General features: G+C 41.2%; 1 pseudogene; it reads left to right on the forward strand.

Moving 5' to 3' along the window:
• The first annotated feature begins 1,031 nt into the window (after window positions 1-1,031).
• Window positions 1,032-7,638, forward strand: LOC100968667 (acyl-protein thioesterase 2-like; annotated as a pseudogene).
• The last annotated feature ends 14,068 nt before the right edge of the window (window positions 7,639-21,706 follow it).

Here is a 21,706-nt window from a genome sequence, read left to right on the forward strand (position 1 = left end):
CCTCAAGTGATCTACCCACCTTGGCCTCCCAAAGTGCTGGGATTACAGGCATGAGACACTGCACCCAGCCTTCAGCACTGTTCTCACTCAAGCAAATATATCTCCTTAGTTGCACTAGTAGATTAATTTAAGCAGAAGAAAGGTGTGATAAATCTGTATTATTTATCATAGGTATACACTGAACTCACTCTCATCAAAATGTAAAAGCAATTGAGATGTTTTGCCAAGTTCATCAAAGTAAATTGTGCATAAGGAGAAAAAGGTAAATGAACATTTGCCCATCTTATCATTTTAGGTTCCCTAGGGTGGCCTATTGCTGGACTAGAAAAAATCAGAGAGGAGACCTCGCTCTTATATTAAAATCTAATGGGCTCAGTCTTAAAGTGTTCCACATGCCTTTCTAGATATCTTTTTCTTACAGACCTCCAATATTCCCTACTGATAAGATGCAGGAATAGGAGCCATAAGGGATTAACCAAACAGTGACCATTTGGGAGAAATCATATATAGAAACAGCAGTAATAACGTTTTGGTATGCATATAGCCTCTTTGCTAAAAATGCCTAATTTGAGTTACAAAGCAGATTAACTGATTAAAAAAAAAAAATCACTGCAGGCTTGATGCCATGGCTCATGCCTGTAATCTCAGCACTTTAAGAGGCCCAGGCAGAAGGATCGCTAGAGGTCAAGAGTTTGGGACCAGCCTGGGCAACATAGAGAAACCTCGTCTCTACAAAAAAAAATTATTTAAATTAGCTGGGCATGGTGGCATGTCTGTATCCCCAGCTACTCTGGAGGCTGAGGAGAGAGGATCACCTGAGCCCAGGAGTTTAGGGCTACAGTGGCCTATGATCATGCCCCTGCACTCCAGCCTGGGTGACCGGGCAAGACCCTATCTCTAAAAAATAATAAGAATAATTTTTTTTAAAAATCACTTTAGGTAAACTAGGGAAGATATTAACACTCAGCTGGTTCTTCAAAGCTGGGGATGAACACTCTGCTCAGTATTGCTTTCTGAGCCTCCTGTTCATAATGACGGTTATCAGGGGGCAGAAATGGCAAGCATTTGATTCAAGGAGTGAGCCTCAGAGTGTCAATGAAGTGTGGGGCAGCTTTGGTAATGGCAGCTGCAAACAAGATGCATGGATTTGGAAGGCCACCCAAACTCCTATCACCACTTAAAGTACTTCACTCATTCAGCATGTGGATATATGACTTTAGCTTATGATTTTGCTCCCTACTAAAATGCAAATACCCCTGGAATGGTGGATTAAATATACTACTTAGGTTTTCCTAGAAGAAGTGGAAGAACTTGCTGGAACTCTGGCTTCCTGAGGAACAATGGTGCTAATCAGTAATAGAAGGTGGCAGCTTGAGTTGGACTGAAATTTCGGAATTGCCCAGGACTAGCCCCAGCCTATTACCCATGTGGGATCTCATCTTCTCATATGCCAAACCCCTTCCAAGTGCCCCAGTGCCTAAGCACCCACTCCCCAAGCACCCACTCCCCCACTTCTGGCCTGAACCTGGTCGTTACTATCCTGTGAGGCGTTTCCTAGATGTGCAACAACCCCATATACGTTCACATGCATCGTCTCGTTTAATTCTGTGCTTTGTTCCATCATTCCCTCTGAGCAAAATGGCTGCCACCTCTACACCACCAACCCAAATTCAATCCTTCAAGTTCAAACCTCACCTCTTCCACAAAGTCTTCCCATGATCCCTCCCGCTAATAGCAATCTCCTCCTGGTCTGAATTTAAAGCACTTATTTTCTGAAGTAATCACTTGGCAATGATCCATACTAGTCTTATGATTTCTTTCCATTTTCAATGGTCTCATATGTTTGCTTCTGCAACTTGGCTATAAATCAACAGGAGGGGCACAGCCTATGTCTTTTTGTAGTATTACACAAGACCACCTTCTTCTAATAACCCTTTGAACCACGGGTATCACTTTTCTCCAGCCCATACCTACACAATACCACCCAACTTTGCAAAGTTATAGGTGACAAAGTACATATTGGTCCTAACCCATAAATATCCATCCTTTTAAATGTTCAACAACCCTGTGAAGAAGGTTTTATGATTTCTATTTTAGAGGAGACAAAATTGAGACACAGGATGTTAAGTAATTTGCCCCAATCTCATTGACAATTTGACTAATCACATTGCTAAGAAGTGATAGTATTGTCAAGTGACAGTTTCACTTACTGTGCCAGATTATGCTGCTCTAGAATATATTCCCAGAATCTAATACTGTTTAGATCCTTATAGCACTTCACATAGTAAGTGAAAAGAACTGAGATTGCTTTTAAGAGAGCAAGAGAGTGAGAAAGCTCACAGGTAAATATTGGTAGAGAAATTAGCAACAGATATATAATTGGGAAGTATAGTTCTCATCCTTTAGTTGGATCTTTACAGAATCAGTATATAGGCTTCAGGACGCCAGTGAACCACTTGAAATTAAAATGAAATTGTACCAGGAATGTGTACATCTGTGGATATTGTGGGAGGGAGAGTCCACAGCTTTTATAAGATTATTAGAGTAATTCTCTGCCAGTCATCAGGGTGATCACACATCTTTTGCTTTTCTCTCTTCCTGGCCCATAAGCAGATGGCACTGCCCCACCTCTAGAAGCAAATACATCCATGTGACTTGGGGCACTGAAATGTGAGAGTGACTTTGGGCACTTTTGGACAGAAACCTTAAGAGACAAAGCTTACCACATTTCATTTCCCTCTGGTATCATGGTTGGCAATGGTCAAAATGGCACCAACTCCATTAGCTCAGGCCCCTGAGGGTCTGCAAATCGGCCGGTCCCTCCTGCCAATCCAAAATGGACATGTAGTGTGAGGAAAAAAAAAAGCTTTGATGTTTTATTCCAAGGAGATCATACGGCTATTTGTTCCTACAGCACACCCTCATTTGTCATCGCCGATACACATCTTTAACCCCTCAAAAGTTAAAGATCACTTTAACCCTAATGAATGAAGTCCTAACAGAAGACAATTTCCAGGAAGAATTTCTTCTTCTCTTCATACTGATGAGAGCCATATACTATATTGAATTCTGCCTTAGTATTCCAATTACCTCTGAGTAACATTTCTCCCTATGGTAGCATATGACACATTGCTCTTTTTTCCTTCATAAGTCACACACAATCACTCATGAAGGAAAAAATTGTGCACGTAAGTGCCAGAAGCTCCTAGGAGAAGGAAGCATGATCATGAACAGCTTACAGAGGGGAAGAATACCTCAGAGATTTGGGACCATTTTCTCTGTTTGTCCCATTAGTAGCTCTGAACATCCATATGAATGGAATATTCCATTAATCACTTAGTCAATTTCCATGGCTCAAGACAGTTCTCCAATTATCATGCACAACTTGGCAATATTCATCTCTCTAAAATGTCATTTGGAGCATGTCATTTTCTTTGTCAAAATCAGACAGTGTTTTCCTAGTACCAACAGGACAGAAGTACAAAGATGTTGCCTTAGCAGTCAAGCCCACTTGCACACGGCAACTATCAGTATCATGGGTACTGATGCCATCACCCAGCTTCCTGCCCTCTGTATACCTCATACTAACCAGACCACTTGTCTCTTAATGCCCTGAACAAACTGGCGTGTCTCCACCTCAATACCTTTGTTTACTCTATTCCCCTTGCCTGGAATGTCTTCTCTCCCTCCTCTCACACAAATCCTCCAAAACTACAAATTCACTTACTCTCTGATGAAGCGATTGACCTCTAGGTATCTATCTCAAAGACTGACTGGAAAAAATATGAAATGCTATTTATTGCAGCACTATTATGATAACAAATGACTGAAAACATCAAACTTTCCATTAAAAGTAATGACTGAACAACTTGTTAGAGCTGTGCAATGAGATACTGTGCAGTCATAAAAAGTACTGAGAAGTATCTGGATATAGAGTGATCTCTAGGATATATTAAGTGAAGACAGTACATTGGGGGAAAATGTGTGTTCTGTATTAATAAATAGCTAAGGCACATGGGCCCATACTGAGTGCTAGGGAGGCTTCCACAGCCTGGGATGGGGCAGAACACCTGTAAGAAATCCCTTTGAGGCAACCCAGCCTTCTTGAGTTAACTGCAGCAGCCTTCCAAAGACTGTGAGTAAGGTAGCAAACCAGATATCCCCAGGCATAGACCCCTACAGGCACAAGTGGAAAGCAACGAGAACTTCCCAAAGACCCCAAAAGCAGACAGCCAGGCTGTAAAGCAAAGAGAGATCTCCCAGGGCTCAAAATTCAGACAGTTCATCTGTAAAGCAAAACGAGATCCCTGGAAATTCACCAGTGTTCAGACTCTAATTCTTACTGAAAAGAAAGTCCTGATTCTACCCTCGAAACATTTGAAGCCAGTAGAGAATGGAATCAAACTAAAATGGCAACAAAGCCCAGACCCAAATCAATGACAAATTAGTGTGCCTTACTCAGAGCCTGAGAGAAGAAGGAGTGTGTCCTTTTATGGGAGTAAATGTTCTTTATCTCCACCTCTACTGTTATTTAAGGAAAATGACTACCACACAATCAAAAATTATTAGTCACATGAAGCAACAAGAAAATGTGATATATGAGAGGTTAAGTGAAAAAAAAATATCATTGGAAACAGATCCAGACAAAGGAATTATTACACAGGAACTTTAAAATAAACATGTTAAAGCTTCTGCTAGACAATGTGGACAGAACACATGAGCACATGAGGATTTCAGCAAAGAGATGGAAAGTATAAAAAGAAATAAATGGAAATGCTGAAAGTAAAAATTATACCAGTAATGAATAATTAAGTGTACAAGCTTAACAACAGATTGGACACTGCTGAGGAAAGAAATTATAAACCTGAATTCGGGTCTAAAGAAACTATACTACTCTCTTCCTCCATTGATGCTTCTTCTCCCATCCCTCCTAAAGGCACAGCTGGGCTGAGCCCTGTCCACCATCTGGCTCCCTCATGTCAAGTACATCCATATCTGTCCCCTTGTGCCTAGGATCCCTGTGACACTGAACATGAAGACGGTGATGCCCTCCTAGTTTGACCCGATGGGGCTGAGTCCAGGTGCCTCAGAGGACGAGGCTGGCATCAAGAAGGCAGTAGAGAACTTAAGGTCCCAGCCTCTCCTCGGCCTCCTCCCTTCCCTGTCCCCCCAGGAAAGCACTGGGCAGTGCCCCTGTCTGGCTCCCTTCCTGGGCCCCTTGGCAGCTTCCCCACATCCAGTCATGCCCCCTCCCCCAAGTCAAGGACTTGATTGAGCACTAGATGAAGAATGTGGTCCCTGCCAATCAAATTGTCCTGGGTAGCTTTTCACAGGGCGGGGCTCTGCCCCTCCACCCAGCCCTCTGGCTGGCATTGTGGCTTTGAGCTTCTGGCTGCCTCTGCTCTGGGCCTTCCCCCAGGCAGTCAACAGCAGTGCCAAGGACCTGACGATTCTTTAGTGCCATGGTAAGCTGATCCCCATGCTGCCCATATAGTTTGGGGCCCTGATGGCCGAGAAGCTCCGTTCTGTTGTCATACCTGCTGGGGTCCAGCTCAAGACATATCCCGGTGTCATGCACAGCTCTTGTCCTTAGGACATGGCAGCTGTGAAGGAATTTCTTGAGAAGCTGCTGTCTCCTATCTAACTAGAGTTTCTAGTCCCCAGTACAGTCCCTACCTCATGGGGGACCCAGCAAACAAGCTGGAACCTTGGCACCATCTTGGATCTGAGCCTGTTGAGCCCCTGTCCCCACCCTTCCTGACCTGTTCTCTTCCCACAGACCTCTGGGGCAGGTGGCAAGGCCTGGCCAGCCCTTCCTTACTGGCCTCAGCCACTTAGCTCTATCTGCAGCAAGGGTGGGCTGCTTTCTTACCCCATTTCCCTGGAGGCAGGCCCCCCTGGCAGCAGTATTGGAGGGGCTGTAGGCAGCTGGAGAAAGGGCCCTAGCTGCTGACCCACTCACTCAGGACCTCACTCACTAGCCCTGCTTTGGGTCTCCTCCTGTGACCTCAGGGTTTGGACCATGGGACCCTTCCAGGTCCCTGCCCCAACTGATTCTGCCCAGATAATCATGTGTCTCTCCTCCCTTTACTCCAGCTGCTTCTCAATCATAAACATGGCCATGGCCCCAGGGCCCCCTTGCTGCTTTGGGCTCCCCATCCCTGGGCAAGAGTGTTGATGAGGAGGTGGAGTCTTTCAAGGGGGTCTTTCCTCAGCTGTTTCCCCTCACTGTAGGGCTAGGCTCTGCCTCCCCCTTACCCTCTTCCTGCACAGGCCTGGAGCCTGCTGACTGAGGTTCAGGTCTCCCCCAGCTGTCTCATCCCCAGTTTGTCCCACTCTAAGCATGGAGGCAGTGGGAAGGAGTTGTGTCTCATCTTCTGTCTCCATGTGTTTTGGGGTGTTTTTCTTGTTGTATCTTGAATTCTGATAAAATTAAAGAAATCATTTCCTCAAAAAAACTATACCAAAGGAAATACAAAAAGAATGGGGGAAAGTGGGATAGAACATCTGAGATCTGAGGAACAATATCAAACAGTCTAACACATGTGTTATTGGAGTCCCAAAAGAAGAGAAAAAGAGATGAAACAAAGACACTAGAAATATTTAAAGACATAATAACCAATGATTTTCCAAAACTGATTAAATACATCAACTTCAGGCAGAATAAATATAGGAATACCAGCAAACCTCAGCAAGTTAAAAAAAAAATTTAAAAATAAAAACAACTAGCCGTACCGTAGTCAAACAGCTAAAAACCAATACTGAAAATAAGCTTTAAAGTAGTCAGAGAAAAATGACATATTATATGCAGGAATCAATGAAACAAATGATGCCTGACTTGTCATCAGGAAAAAAAGGCAACTGAGTGACATTATTAAAGTGTTTACATAAAAAAACTATCTACCTAGAATTCTATATCCCACTAGATGATCCTTCAGAAATTATGATAAAATAAAGACATATTCAAAAAGACAAAAGGTTAAATAATTCATTGCAAGCCCCTGCATCACAAGAAATTCCAAAGGCTGGAGTTGAATTATCCCAGAGGGGAGCCCTGAGGTGTAAGAAGAAGTTAGGGGCACCCAAAAAAGCAAACACCTGGGTTAGTGTAAAATGGCTTTTCTTACCTTTATTTTAATATTTTTAAATTTCTTAAAATACTATTCACTATCTGAGGCAAATATAATAATATCTTGTTAGTTAGAAAAACCATCCATCCATTTATGGCCCCCAAAGTAAGCATTTATCCTGACTTTTCCATATAAACTATATCTCAGGGTAACCAAGTAGTTGGGAAGGGGAAGTTTCTCTCTCAAAATATGCCAGTTAATAAAAAAAAAGAAAAAATTAAAATATCAATATTTTACAAATTCTAATAAGGAAGAGATGTAGGAAAATATCATCAGTGACTGCTAACAGAACAAAAGAGAAACAACCAAGAATTCTATGATTTGTTGTACATATACTCACCACCACCTACAGAAATACTCTTGGCCGAGCTGGTGGCTCATGCCTGTAATCCCAGCACTTTGGGAGGCCAAGGTGGGCGGATCACCTGAGGTCAGGAGTTCGAGACCAGCCTGGCCAACATGGCAAAACCCCATCTCTAGTAAAATACACAAATTAGCCAGGTGTGGTGGCAGGTTCCTGTAATCCCAACTACTCGGGAGGCTGAGGCAGGAGAATCGCTTGAACCCAGGAGGTGGAGGTTGCAGTGAGCCAAGATTGTGCCACTGCACTCCAACCTACGTGACAGAGTAAGACTTCTTCTTGAAAAAAATGATAATAATAAAGAAATATTCTTGTCAAAAATAATTTAATCCAAATCTGAGTTATCCTCTAGAGTTGATAGGCTCTAGCTCTAACTACCAATTTACAGAAAATACAGAGGACAGACTATTCTCCCTCTCCAAGGCATCATCTTATGTGAATACATGTGGCTGCTTACTAAGAACATTTTTTTTTTTTGAGTCTTGCTCTGTCGCTCAGGCTGGAGTGCAGTGGCATGATCTCAGCTCACTGCAACCTCCACCTACCGGGTTCAAGCAATTCTCTTGCCTCAGCCTCCCAAGTAGCTGGGATTACAGGTGTCCGCCACCACACCCGACTAATTCTTGTATTTTTAGTAGAAACAGGGTTTCACCATGTTGGCCATTCTGTTCTCGAACGCCTGACCACAAGTGATCCACCCACCTCGGCCTTCCAGAGTGCTGGGATTAGAGGCATGAGCCACCATGCCCAGCTGCTAAAAACATTCTTAATCACTGATTTTTTTTCTTTAAAAAAAAAGAAAGGTGTACATTTTACATTTTTATGTCTTGTCCTAGGATGCTGAATATTAAATGTGTTGAATGCCAATCATATGCATTTAACACATTCAGTGGAGTTAAATTCCCTTCAAAATGGCACAAATATCTTCTCAGTGCCCTAGGGCTAATGCCCAAATTATAGTGTGATGAATCTAGAGAAAAATAGCTCCAGCCAAACCAAATAAAGGCCACACCAGCCTTCACATGCCACTCAACCTGAACCTGCCAGAAGGATGCTGCTGAAATATGCACCCATTCTTGACCCCACCAGCCAGCTCACTCAGCTCCAATTGCCATCTAATTTCTCAGTAGGAATATTAATAAACAGAACATATTATAGCATCTAGCTATGAAATGACATAATTTAGAACTCATGCTACAAGATCCGTTCACACATCCTGTGTAGTAATGTAAGTACACTTACCTATTTACCCAGAGGTTGAAAATACAAAGTGTTGACTGCACAGTGACTCCACTGAGAAAGCATCATTCCAGGTGATTTGTATGTTCACACATCTTTCTCTCATTCCAATCACTGCCCCTTCATCACAGTAATTCTCATTAGAATGAAAAATTAAGAGCCAAGATTTAGGCTTGGGTTACTGGCATCGATTTTAAGTAGAAAGTTTAATTTCTACTACAACTTTATTGTACTAGAAATTTTCTAGTAAAACTGAAAAAACTGGGGATTATTTTCTTTAATAGAAATCCAGAAGAATAAAATGCAACCCACCAACACATGAGCTATGGAAATACGTAAAGAGAACTCACAACAGCTGCAGCATCCTTAGCCATACTGCCTGATGGATTCCAATTCATCCACCACAACTGATTTAATATGAGAGTATAATTAGTACTGCTGATTACTATCTGGTGCCAGATATCCCAAATGCCCCACCTTCGTGCTAATTAATCTTGAAAACTTTCCAAGCTTTCCTCTACCCTGCCTGCCTCTGTTCCCTGCATCGGTGCACACATAGCGTTCTACTCAAACAAACAGTGCAACAAGAACAGCATCACTAGGTCTTGCACACAGTTGGCACTCAGTAAATGTTTGTTTATTCAAATCACTGCTCCTTCATCACAGTAATTCTCATTAGAATGAAAAATCAAGAGCCAAGATTTAGGCTTGGGTCACTTTAACAGGCATTAATTTTAAGGCCATGGAAATATATGTGATCAAGTTGATAGTAAAAAGCAATCTTTAGAAAATCTAAGGAATCATCACAGGGGTAACTTTGTCAGAATACCCTACATTTAGACACTGAAAGATGAGAGGCTGTGCACCACTAAGGATGTATTCATATGTCACTGATCTGAATGAAAACAGCAGAAATCTAACAGAAACAAGGCTGTGACGCTATTAAAACTTAGGCTACGGGACTAAAGACAATGTAGCCTCTAATCTTTTCTATGAATACAGTTTTTGCTGAAATATTTGTGAAGTAACTAAATGCATTTGATAAAGGATGGAGCAAGAATTATCTTCAACAAAGATACGGTTCACAAACCTTTTCATTCTGTGCTCCCTTCCTCAGTCTGCCCCGCTCCCTACAGCCTCATCAATCCAGCATTGCTTCTGCATTCTAAGTAATCCCCCCGCCCCCAACAAAACATAGTGGGCTTTTGCCAGGAGCCACCCTTACAAAACAGCCGGTTAGAGTTCTTCTTATTAGAGTGGTGGTGTTAAAGATAGGAGGCAGAGGAAGATAGCAAGAACAAGCCCAAGAATGGGAAGAAGCAAAGTCAAAACGTCCAGTTTGAAAAATCATTTCCCTATCAACTGTGGGGAGTTTTGTAGCTCCTATTCACGCTTCCTAATGGAAGGCACACACTACTCCTCTGTGGAACTAAACTTTCTATTTGAGAAACAATAGCCTTGATAATTCAGCTACTTAATAATTCTTCCTTAAATAGGAAAAGAAAAGGAATGGTTGAGGACTGGGATTCCCTGGCATTTTTAATCTGCAGCACTAGCTTCACTTGAGAAGGCAGTGCTTTTAAGTGCTAAAGGCAGTTCTGGTGAGATAAACTTATATCACTGAGAAAATTTAACACATCTTCTCACCACCTTGTTTGTCTTCAGATGTGCCCAGCAGCGTCTACAGGAATGGCGTTGGGGCTTTAACATATGGGCAAGAAAGGGTACGATTGGGCAGGATCATTTTACCCATTCATAAGCCTTATTATTTATTTTTTGGAGACGGAGTTTCACTCTGTCGCCCCAGCTGGAGTGCAGTGGCGCCATCTCGGCTCACTGCAACCTCCGCCTTCCAGGTTCAAGTGATTCTCCTGCCTCAGCCTCCCGAGTAGCAGGGATTACAGGTGTCCTCCACAACGCCCAGCTAATTTTTTATGTGTTTATTTTTAGTAGAGACAGTGTTTTGCCATGTTGGCCAGGCTGGTCTGGAACTCCTGACCTCAGATGATCCACCCACCTCAGCCTCCCAAAGTACTGTGATTACAGGCTTGAGCGACCCACCATTCCTGGCCCCCATTCATAAGTCCTTAACTCTTCAGCATAGTACTTAGACCCCAGTGCAGCCCTCTCAGGCACCTCTCTGCCTCATCTTCACCAAGTCCACTTCTCCTTCTCCCCTTTGCTGTAAGCATTTCCCAAATCTCAGTTTTTGTCCCACTCCCCCAGTGCTTCTCTCTCCACATGTTTCCCATAGGAAGCTGCAGCAGTCTCAGATATCTGACCTTTGACTCTGATTCTCACCTCTTTATCTCCAAAATCAGACATATTTACTAAGCACTGGCCAGTGCAGTGTCTCACTCTTTGGGAGGCTGAGGCAGGAAGATTGCTTGAGGCCAGGGATACAAGACCAGCCTGGGCAACATAGCGAGACCTTGTCTCTACAAAAGATTTAAAAATTAGCCTGGCATAGTGGTACATGCCTTTAGGCGAGACCCTGTGTCTAAAAGAAACAATCTGATGTGTTTGTGCAAAAATTAAAAATGTCATCTCCATCTGCAAAAGTATGGAGAAATTATAAGGCAAACATTAATCCAGAAAAATGTTATAGTTATTACACATTGACACATATAAATATATAATATGCATGTGTACATATTATATATGATATATAAATACTATAATAATAGACAATATAAATATGATCTATAATAGATAATTTACAAAAGAAGAAAAGCAGATCTCTACTATATATTTGGGAGAAAAAATAAACTTGAAGAAATGCAAATTCAAACAATTTAAACAGAAAAATTGCCATAACTGTGGATGATAATTTATGCACAAAATGCTCATTGTGCCCTTGCCATAGTATCAAATTGGAGATCTTCTAACTGCACAACACTAGGGTAATGGTTCGGTAATTGTGGTACAATGTACACTAGGATTTATGGTGGGCTTTGGGGGATCATCATATATTTCATAAACAACATGCATTGTCCCAAACAGTGGAGATTTAAACTGCTTGAGGTTTTCAGGTAAATATGAAGGACAGATATGTAGACTTCTGCATGCTTCTAAAACTCCATTAAAACAACAGTAAAGGATGAATGACAAGTACAAAGAGAACTATAGAAGGGATAATAGTGGACGTGATATTTTGATTAAATTTCAGGAGTGGAAAACAGATGGAGAAATTAGATTTGATTTGGCAGAGCTGAAAGAAGCTGAAATGCAAGTGCATATGAAGGAAGATACCAATGAGAAAAAGCTGATCTACCCCCACAGAACCCCTGAAAGACTCAGAAAGTGGCAGTCTAAATAGCTAAAAGAGAGGTTTTTGAACGTTCTCATCACAAAGAAATGCTAAATGCATGAAATGACGGATACACTAAATACGCAGATTGGATCATTATGTAACATATATATGTATCAAGACATCAAATTATACTCCATACATAGGTACAAAGCATCAAAGATTTTCTAAATTAAAAAAAGAAGAAACTGGCAGTCTCAGCCTCAGTGGGGGAGAAGCATGTGGCAAAATACTGATTGGAAATCCCTAGGGAAAACAATAAAAGTCCCACATCCCACCATCTCTTTGAGCAGTCAGGCAACCACCCTCAACTGTTCCCCCAAAGAGACATGAGATTTAATATCCAGAGAACTGAAACAGAAAGACTCTGTACTTGAAGACTCAAGTACGGCAGAGGGTTGTGATGATGATGCCTCCGATTAAAAATGGGAATTAATTGACAGTCTGCACACTGAGCTGCAAGACCCTCAGCTCTCTTCCTCAGCTGGTTCAAGAGAACCAGCCACCAGGCTTATTAATACATCTTCCAGGACTGGATTCCAGGACCGGACTCCAGGACGTTTCTCTGGAAGAACTGAATGGTCCCAAAGAATACATCTATAGGCTCAGGCATTTGGGACCCCCCCAGGTTTCACCCACCTGCACAGAGATTCCAGTCAGCATGTTAGTGCCTCAATCTGAAATATCAATGCACAGCCACAAACCACTAGACGTGAGGAAAGCCTTCCTTATGAAATAGACAGACTGAAACAAACAGAAAAATGTAGCTCGGAGGAAACAGAGACAATGCAGAAAATAGAAGAAAACTACAAAACAAATTGATAACTTCAGTGAGATGAGATGTTTCACCAATGAAATAAGAACAAAGGAGAAACAAGAAAGAAAACAAGAAAAGCTGTAAAAGATCAAAATATAATGGCCAAAACTGCCTAATGAATCGTCAGAATCTTGTCTGAACCATATATGGGATTTCTACGTGGATTCTGTTTTAATAGAAAGAGACTCACTAATAAAAGAAAAATTTTAATGTTTTGCTCTATACAATGCATTACTTCCAGCTATTTAAAAATCACACCCAATGGAGTTCTTAATAACGTGGGAAAATGCTTATAACACTGAGTGAGAAAAGCAGAAAAAATTTATTAGGTATTAAAGGCATGTTTTCAGGCATTACAGCTATATGCAGGCATATTTTTACCTGTGTATTTGTGCATATTGCTTTATGGATGTGTTGACCATCTCCCTAGATGCCTAGCATTTTTACTTTTCACTCTCTCTCTCTCCACCAAATCTAACTTGTCTCTGGAGTGGGAAAGCTTTGCTGTCTCGATCATGGAAGTGCACATGATCCAGTTTCCAGATTGACAACTATTTTTGTAGAAACTTACTTTCCTCTGATAATTAAAGAGTAGCTTTAAACAAAAGAGCAAAATAAGACATAAAAATACCTTCCGAATATAAGTTTCTGAATAGGTCCAAATAGGACAGTTTACCTAATATATTCCCTGGGGTCTTGCTCACGTCTACTCAGTCCTGTTTTACAGATGATTATTACTGGCTGGTGCGGTGGCTCACGCCTGTAATCCCAACACTTTGGAAGGCCGAGGCGGGTGGATCACCTGAGGTCAGGATTTCAAGATTAGTCTGGTCAACATGGTGAAACTCCATCTCTACTAAAGACACAAAAACAAAAATTAGCTGGGCATGGTGGCGCATGCCTGTAATCCCAGCTACTCAGGAGGCTGAGGCAGGAGAATCGTTTGAACCTGGGAGGTGGAGATTGCAGTGAGCCGATATCTTGCCACTGCACTCCAGCCTGGGCAACAGAGGGAGACTCCATCTCAAAAAGAAAAAAAAAAAAGTATTACAAGCGTGGGGATCTAATTTTCAAATTCAAAGCAAGCTAGCAGCAACCATTAAGCAAAAAGTGATCAGCATTGAGGCATTAAGACAAAACACTACTATGTAAAGACAGGAAAGTAGTTTCTATAATTGTTATTCAATATAACCAAAAATTTTAAAAATAATTCTGAGCAACCCATGGACCTGCCAGTAAGGAAATGGATGAATCAATTATAACAGATCTATATAATGGAGTATGATGCAACCATGAAAATGGAACGAAAAGGATCTCAGTATACCAATGTGGAGTGATCTCCTGGGTGTGTTATTAAGTGAAAAAGGCAAATTGTGTAACAGTATGCTACATTTTGTGAAGGAAAAACAAGACTAATACATACTTGTCTGTTATTGCAAAAATAAACATGGAAGGATAAACCAAAAACTAATGATGAAGTGATCATCTATAGGGGACAGAGGTGGAATCAGGTAGAAGGGATAAAAATGAAAGTGAGACTTCTCTGAATATCTTCACCTAATTTTAATTTTTGATTCTTATGTTGACATACATAACTCAAAGATAAAATTTACTGAAAACAAATTTTTGTTTGTTTGTTTGTTTTTGGTTTTTTGGGGTTTTTTTGAGACTGAGTCTCACTCTATTGCCCAGGCTGGTGTGCAGTGACGTGATCTCGGCTCACTGCAACCTCTGCCTCCTGGGTTCAAGCGATTCTCCTGCCTCGGCCTCCCAAGTAGCTGGGATTACAGGTGCCTGTCACCACGCTCGGCTAATTTTTGTGTTTTTAGTAGAGACAGGGTTTCACCATGTTGGCCAGGCTCGTCTCGAACTGCTGACCTCAAGTGATCCATCCACCTCGGCCTCCCAAAGTGCTGGGATTACAGGAGTGAGCCACCGCACCTGGCCAATAAATGTTTATATAAAACAAAATGAAACAAATTTATATAGATATCAACATTTTCACATAATCACAAAGAAGAAAAAAATATTTCAAGTGACTTTTAAGCTTAGTACACTGCTATACATTTTTAGTTAGGTGTGTTATGAAGACAAAAAGAACTACAAGAAATTTTAATTTTCACTTAGTTTGTAGTAGTAGTAATATTGGTGCTGTTGTTTTAAATGTTATAGAGTGAAGCAAATAACAGTAGTCCTCTTTTATCCGTGGTTTTGCTTTCCACAGTTTGTTACTTACTGTCAACCCCAGTCCAAATAAACTGAATGAAAAATTCCAGAAGCAAACAATTCCTAAGTTTTAAATTGTGTGCCATTCTGAGAAGTATGATGATATCTCACACCATCCCACTCCATCCTGTCCAGAACTTAAAACATTGCATTGTTCAACACATCCATGCTATATACGCTACCTGCCCGTTAGTCACTAAGTAGCTTTCTTTGTTATCAAATTGAAAAAATGTAGTATATACAGAATTTGGTATGATTCACAGTTTCAGGAATCCATTTGGAGTTACGGAGGCTAAAGTAACTCCATCTTGGATGCTAATCTACCATGTTGACTTCTGATTAATCCCAGTTCCTGGAATGCCTCTTTATCTACTGTTCCTTGTGTAGGAGCATGTACTTACTGTAAGCCCTGCCCCTAGGTCAAAACAACCTTGATGTTATCACACAAATTATTGGCTGTGACATACATAGCATACTTGTCTTTTCCTGGTAGGTTGCCCTATAGAACATGTATACCCTTTTCCTACAGTATATAAACCCCCAGTCTGTGGGGTAACAGTGTAGGGATCCACCCACTGGAGGCATGGCTGCTGTTCCCAAGTTTCTATTAAATGTTTCTTTCCGAGAAACCGGATTTGTCAGCCTTTTTCTTCAGCCTCTGCTCACCATGAAACAGGAATCTTGGAACATATCCCCCACACAGAAGAGAGGAGTACTGTAAATAAATTGTTTAGTGTTATTGGTAACTAAGATTTTTAGTGTAACAGAAAGATATACAAATATAAAATCAAAGAAGGTAAGAAATAATCTATAATGTTGAATTTAAATTAGAAATATTATTATGAACTCATGTTTTCTTCTTTTCCTTAATTGGCTTTATATAATTTGCATGTAATTAAATTCACCCATTTTCAGTGTATAATTTTTGATAAATGCATACAGTAATCAGCATCACAAACAATATGTATAATATTTCTCTCACTGTAAGAAGTTCCCTTTTAACTCCTTGAAAGCAATTTCTCCCTTCTACCCTCAGCCCTTGACAACCACCATACTGCCCTCATGAAATGAGTTAGGGAGGAGTCCCTTCTTTTCAATTGTTTGGAATAGTTTCAGTAGACATGGTACCAGCTCTTCCTTGTACCTCTGGCAGAATTCAGCTGTAAATTTGTCTGGTCTTGGACATTTTCCGTCCAATTTCAGGACGTGTTGTTAGCCTATTCAAGAATTCAATTTCTTCCTGCTTCAGTCTTGGGAGAGTGTGTGTGTCCCAGAATTTATCCATTTCTTCTAGATCTTCTAGTTTATGTGTATAGAGGTGTTTATAGTATCCTCTGATGGTAGTTTGTATTTCTGTGGAGTCAGTGGTGATATCCCTTTATCATTTCCAATTGTGTCTGTTTGATTCTTCTCTCTTTTCTTCTCTATTAGTCTAGCTAGTGGTCTGTTTTATTAGTTTTTTCAAAAGAACAGCTTCTAGATTCATTGACTTTTTGAAGGGTTTTCTGTGTCTCTGTCTTCTTTGGTTCCACTCTGATCTTGGTTATTTCTTGTCTTCTGCTAGCTTTGGAGTTTGTTTGCTCTTGGTTCTCTAGTTCTTTTTGTTGTGATATTAGATTGCTGATTTGAGATCTTTCTAGATTTTTGATGTGGGCATTTAGTGCTGTAAATTTTCCTCTTAACGCTGCCTTGGCTGCATCTCAGAGATTCTGGTATGTTGTCTCTTTGTTCTCATTAGTTTCAAAGAACTTCTTGATTTCTGCTTTAATTTCATTATTTACCCAGGAGTCATTCAGGAGCAGGTTGTTCAACCTCCATGTAGTTATGTGGTTTGGAGTGAGTTTCTTTTTTTTTATTTTTTTTTTATTTGATTGCACTGTGGTCCAACAGACTGCTATGATTTCAGTTATTTTGCATTTGCTAAGGAGTGTTTTACTTCCAATTATGTGATCAATTTTAGAGTAAGTGCCATGTGGAGATGAGAAGAATGTATATTCTATTGTTTTGGGGTGGAGAGTTCATAGATGCCTATCAGGTCCACTTGATCCAGAGCTGAGTTCAGGTCCTGAATATCTTTGTTAATTTTCTGTCTCAATGATCTGTCTAATATTGTCAGTGGGGTGTTAAAGTCTCCCACTATTATTGTGTGGGAGTCTAAGTCTCTTTGTAGATCTCTAAGAACTTGCTTTATGAATCTGAGTGCTCCTATGTTGGGTGCATATATATTTGGGACAGTTAGCTCTTCTTGTTAAATTGAACACTTTACCATTATATAATGTCCTTCTTTGTATTTTTTTTATTGTTGTTGATTTAAAGTCTTCTTTGTCAGAAACTAGGATTGTGGCCCCTGCTTTTTTCTGTTTTCCATTTGCTTGGCAAATTTTCCTCCATCCCTTTATTTTGAGCCAATGTGTCTCTTTGCATGTGAGATGGGTCTCTTAAAGACAACATACAAATTGGGTCTTGTCTCTTTATCCAGCTTGCCATTCTGTGTCTTTTAACTGGATCATTTAGCCCATTTACATTTAAGGTTAATATTGTTATGTGTGAATTTGATCCTGTCATTATGATGCTAGCTGGTTATTTTGCAGACTTGTTTATGTGGTTGCTTCATAGTGCTGCTGGTCTCTGTACTTCAGTGTGTTTTTGTGGTGGCAGGTAATGGTTTTTCCTTTCCATATTTAGTGCTTCTTTCAGGAGCTCTTGCAAGGCAGGCCTGGTGATGACAAATTCCCTCAGCATTTGCTTGTCTGAAAAGGATCTTATTTCTCCTTAGCTTATGAAGCTTAATTTGGCCAGATATAAAATTCTGGGTAGGAAATTCTTTTCTTTAAGAATGTTGAATAGTGTTGTTTCCGTATCTTGGCTATTGTAAACAATGCTGCGATGAACATGGTAGTACAAATATCTTTTATTTGGTCTTCCCCCAATCTCCTCTGGCTTGTAGAGTTTCTGCTGAGATGCCCACTGTTAGTCTGATGGGCTTGCCTTTGTAGTAACCTGGCCTTTCTCTCTGGCTGCCCTTAACATTTTTTCCTCCATTTCAACCTTGGAGAATCTAAAGATTGTGTGTCTTGGGATTGATCTTCTCATGGATTGTCTTACTGGGGTTCTCTGGATTTCCTGAATTTGAATGTTGGCCTGTCTTGCTAGGTTGGGAAAATTCTCCTGGATGATATCCTGAAGTATGCTTTCCAACTTGGTTCCATTCTCCCTGTCACTTTCAGGTATTCCAATCAGTCATAGGTTTGGTCTTTTTACATAATCCCATATTTCTTGGAGGTTTTGTTCATTCTTTTTCCTCTATTCTTGTCTGCCTGTCTTATTTCAGAAAGATAGTCTTCAAGCTCTGAGATTCTTTCCTCCACTTGGTCTATTCTGCTATTGATGCTTCTGATTGCATTGTGAAGTTCTCGTGTTGTGTTTTTCAGCTCCATCAAGTCAGTTCTGTTCCTCTCTAAACTGGCTATTCTGGTTATCAGCTCCTGTACTGGTTCTTAGCTTCTTTACATTGAGTTAGAACATGCTCCTTTAGCTCAGTGAAGTTCATTATTACCCACCTTCTAAAGCCTACTTCTGTTAATTCAGCCATCTCAGCCTCAGCCCAGTTCTGTGCCCTAGCTAGAGATGTGTTGGGTCATTTGGAGAAGCAGCAGCACTCTGGCTTTTTGAGTCTTCAGTGTTTTTGCGTTAATTCTTTGACATCTTTGTGGGCTTATCTCCCTTCGATCTTTGAGGTTGCTGAACTGTGAATAGGGGTTTTGTGGGGTCTTTGTTGTTGATGTTGTTGTTATTGCTTTCTGTTTGTTTGTTTTCCTTTAACAGTTAGGCCACTCTTCGATAGGGCTGCTGTGGTTTGCTGGGGGTCCACTCCAGATCCGAGTCACCTCAGTCCCTCCCTGGACGTATCACCAGCGAAGGCTACAAAACAGCAAAGATGGCAGCCTGCTCCTTCCTCTGGGGGCTCCATCCCAGGGGGCACCAACCTGATGCCAGCCTGAACGTTCCTACAGGAGGTGTCTGGAGACCCCTGTTAGGAGGTCTCACCCAGTCAGGAGGAACAGGGTCAGGGACCCACTTAAAGAAGCAATCTGGCTGCCCCTTGGCAGAGCAGGTGTGCTGTGCTGGGGGGAGCCCTCCTCATCCAGACTGCCCAGACTCTCTAGAGCCAGGAGGCTGGGAAGGCTATGTTAGCTAAACCACAGACAGGGTGGCCACCCCTCCCCCGGGGGCTTCGTCACAGGGAGAGATCAGATGAACTCATGATTTTTAAAAATAGATTTCCTAGTTCTGACCGTTGAAAGAGTCTAGAAGTACCAAAACTCCGGTAGCAATTAGCATACCTAGTATCTGGATCTTGGCTTCTAAATACCATTCCCCAATAAAAGGAATCAAATATCCTCAGTAAAAGGTTGAATTCCAAGTCTGGGGCAAGGAAAGGACAAGATGAGACATCTTGTTTTGCCAGAAAGCAAGGAAGCCTTTACTAAAGAAATGATAAGGGCATATCAGTAAAACACAGCAACCAGTTTTCAGGGCTTCTACTTGGCAAATTTGGGGAAATTGTAGCCTCAATAAGTATAATGAATTGTTAAATATTGAATAAATGAAAAGGCATAAGTCCACATACAATACTCAAAGGAGGCAAAACAAAACAAAATTAATTTGGCACCATGGAAGATTATGACTATTATTTTAACTTTCAACTCCTTACTCTGAAAATTGGAAATTAAAACAAAAGAACTATTTTCCCTGCTTCCTAAGAGCAATGGTAGTTAATCTCCAGGTGATCTAGAAAAGCTTCTTCAGAGAAGAATGTCGGCTAATAAGTTTGCAACCCCCAATGAAATAATTGATTCAGAAAATGATAATCGATGAATGTTAAAATCATTAGTTAAAAGATTGCTGAGAAAAGGACAGTGTCATATATCTCCAGTTGCTTGCTAATTGCAAAGGGGAAAATGGGCCTTTACAATCAGAGATCTACTTGTCACAACAAAACCAAGTAACTTAGCATCATTAATAGTGAAACAACCTGGCATTTTGTGCCTCCTGATGTGGTGCAATATAAAGTACACAATAACATTTATAAAGTTATCTGGCCAAAATGTTCTACCTGAATCTCATCAAGGTTTCAGAGCTGACTTCCAGTTTATAGTAGCTACAAGCAAGAGAGGAACTAGTTAAAAGATAAGATATTGCATCAGACACACTTATGTATCAGATCCTCTCGGCCTCATCTGTCTCCAGGGACATTGTGTTCAGCTCCAGGCATCCTTGCAGAAACCAAGTCTGCCTGGGCTCCAGAAGACTTTATGTGGGCAGCACCCTACAGTGCTGCTTCTCATCCCAGGCTTCCCCCGAGACAGAAATATGAAACTTCGCAGCCAGTTCCAGGCTTGCTCATGCGCAAACTGAAAGGAGGGCAGGATTCACTCTGTAGGGTGCACATGACTCTTGCATCGGTGGAGTATGAAAGCCGGTGGATACATTCTTCCCTGTTGTCTCCTTCAAACAGATCATCTTAAGAAACAGCCGTTGACATGCTGTCTCAGATGATCCCACAAGATAAAGTAGCCAACCTACTTAATAGTAGAGAACGGGAAGCATGATAACACATAGTCATATCACCTCACTCCCCTTCCCTGCCTCATTACCAACTGTACACACCCACACCTGCTCCCCAGGCCTGAACTTCCAAGGAGAATTGTAGCATATGGGCCTTGCCTCAGGTTCTAACATCTGAGGAACAATGCACGTTAAGAATGATCCTATGGGTGGGGCGTGGTGGCTCACGCCTGTAATCCCAGCACTTTGGGAGGCTGAGGCGGGAGAATCATGAGGTCAGGAGATTGAGACCATCCTGGCTAACACTGTGAAACCCCGTCTCTACTAAAAATACAAAAAAATTAGCCAGGCATCGTGGCGGGTGCCTGTAGTCCCAGCTACTCGGGAGGCTGAGGCAGGGGAATGGCGTGAACCTGGGAGGCAGAGCTTGCAGTGAGCCGAGATAGTGCCACTGCACTTCAGCCTGTGCAACAGAGTGAGACTCCGTCTCAAAAAGAATGACCCTATGAGGCAACATATCTAGAATGCAGGATAATCCAAATGACAATAGGCCTTGACTTAAATACGTATATATGTATATGTGTATTTACATATGTATATGTGTATATACACATACTTACATATGTGTATATACACATATACATACACTCAGCCAGGAGCGGTGGCTCACACCTGTAATCCCAGCACTTTGGGAGGTGGGGTGGGTGGATCACCTGAGGTCAGGAGTTCAAGACCAGCCTGGCCAACATGGTAAAACCCCGTCTCTACTAAAAATACAAAAATTAGCTGGGCATGGTCGTGCATGCCTGTAATCTCAGCTACTCGGGAGGCTGAGGCAGGAGAATAGCTTGAACCTGGGAGGTGGAGGTTGCAGTGAGCTGAAATTGTGCCATTGCACTCCAGCCTGGGCGACAAGAGTGAAACTCCATCTCAAAAAAAAAAAATATATATATATATATATATTATATATATATACATATATATATATACACACACACATATATAGGTATATATGAATGGATGAAACAACTAAATGTAATGTGTGAGCTTTGATT

The sequence above is a fragment of the Pan paniscus genome, chromosome 11, assembly GCF_029289425.2.
Source record: "Pan paniscus chromosome 11, NHGRI_mPanPan1-v2.0_pri, whole genome shotgun sequence".
NCBI lineage: Eukaryota > Metazoa > Chordata > Mammalia > Primates > Hominidae > Pan > Pan paniscus.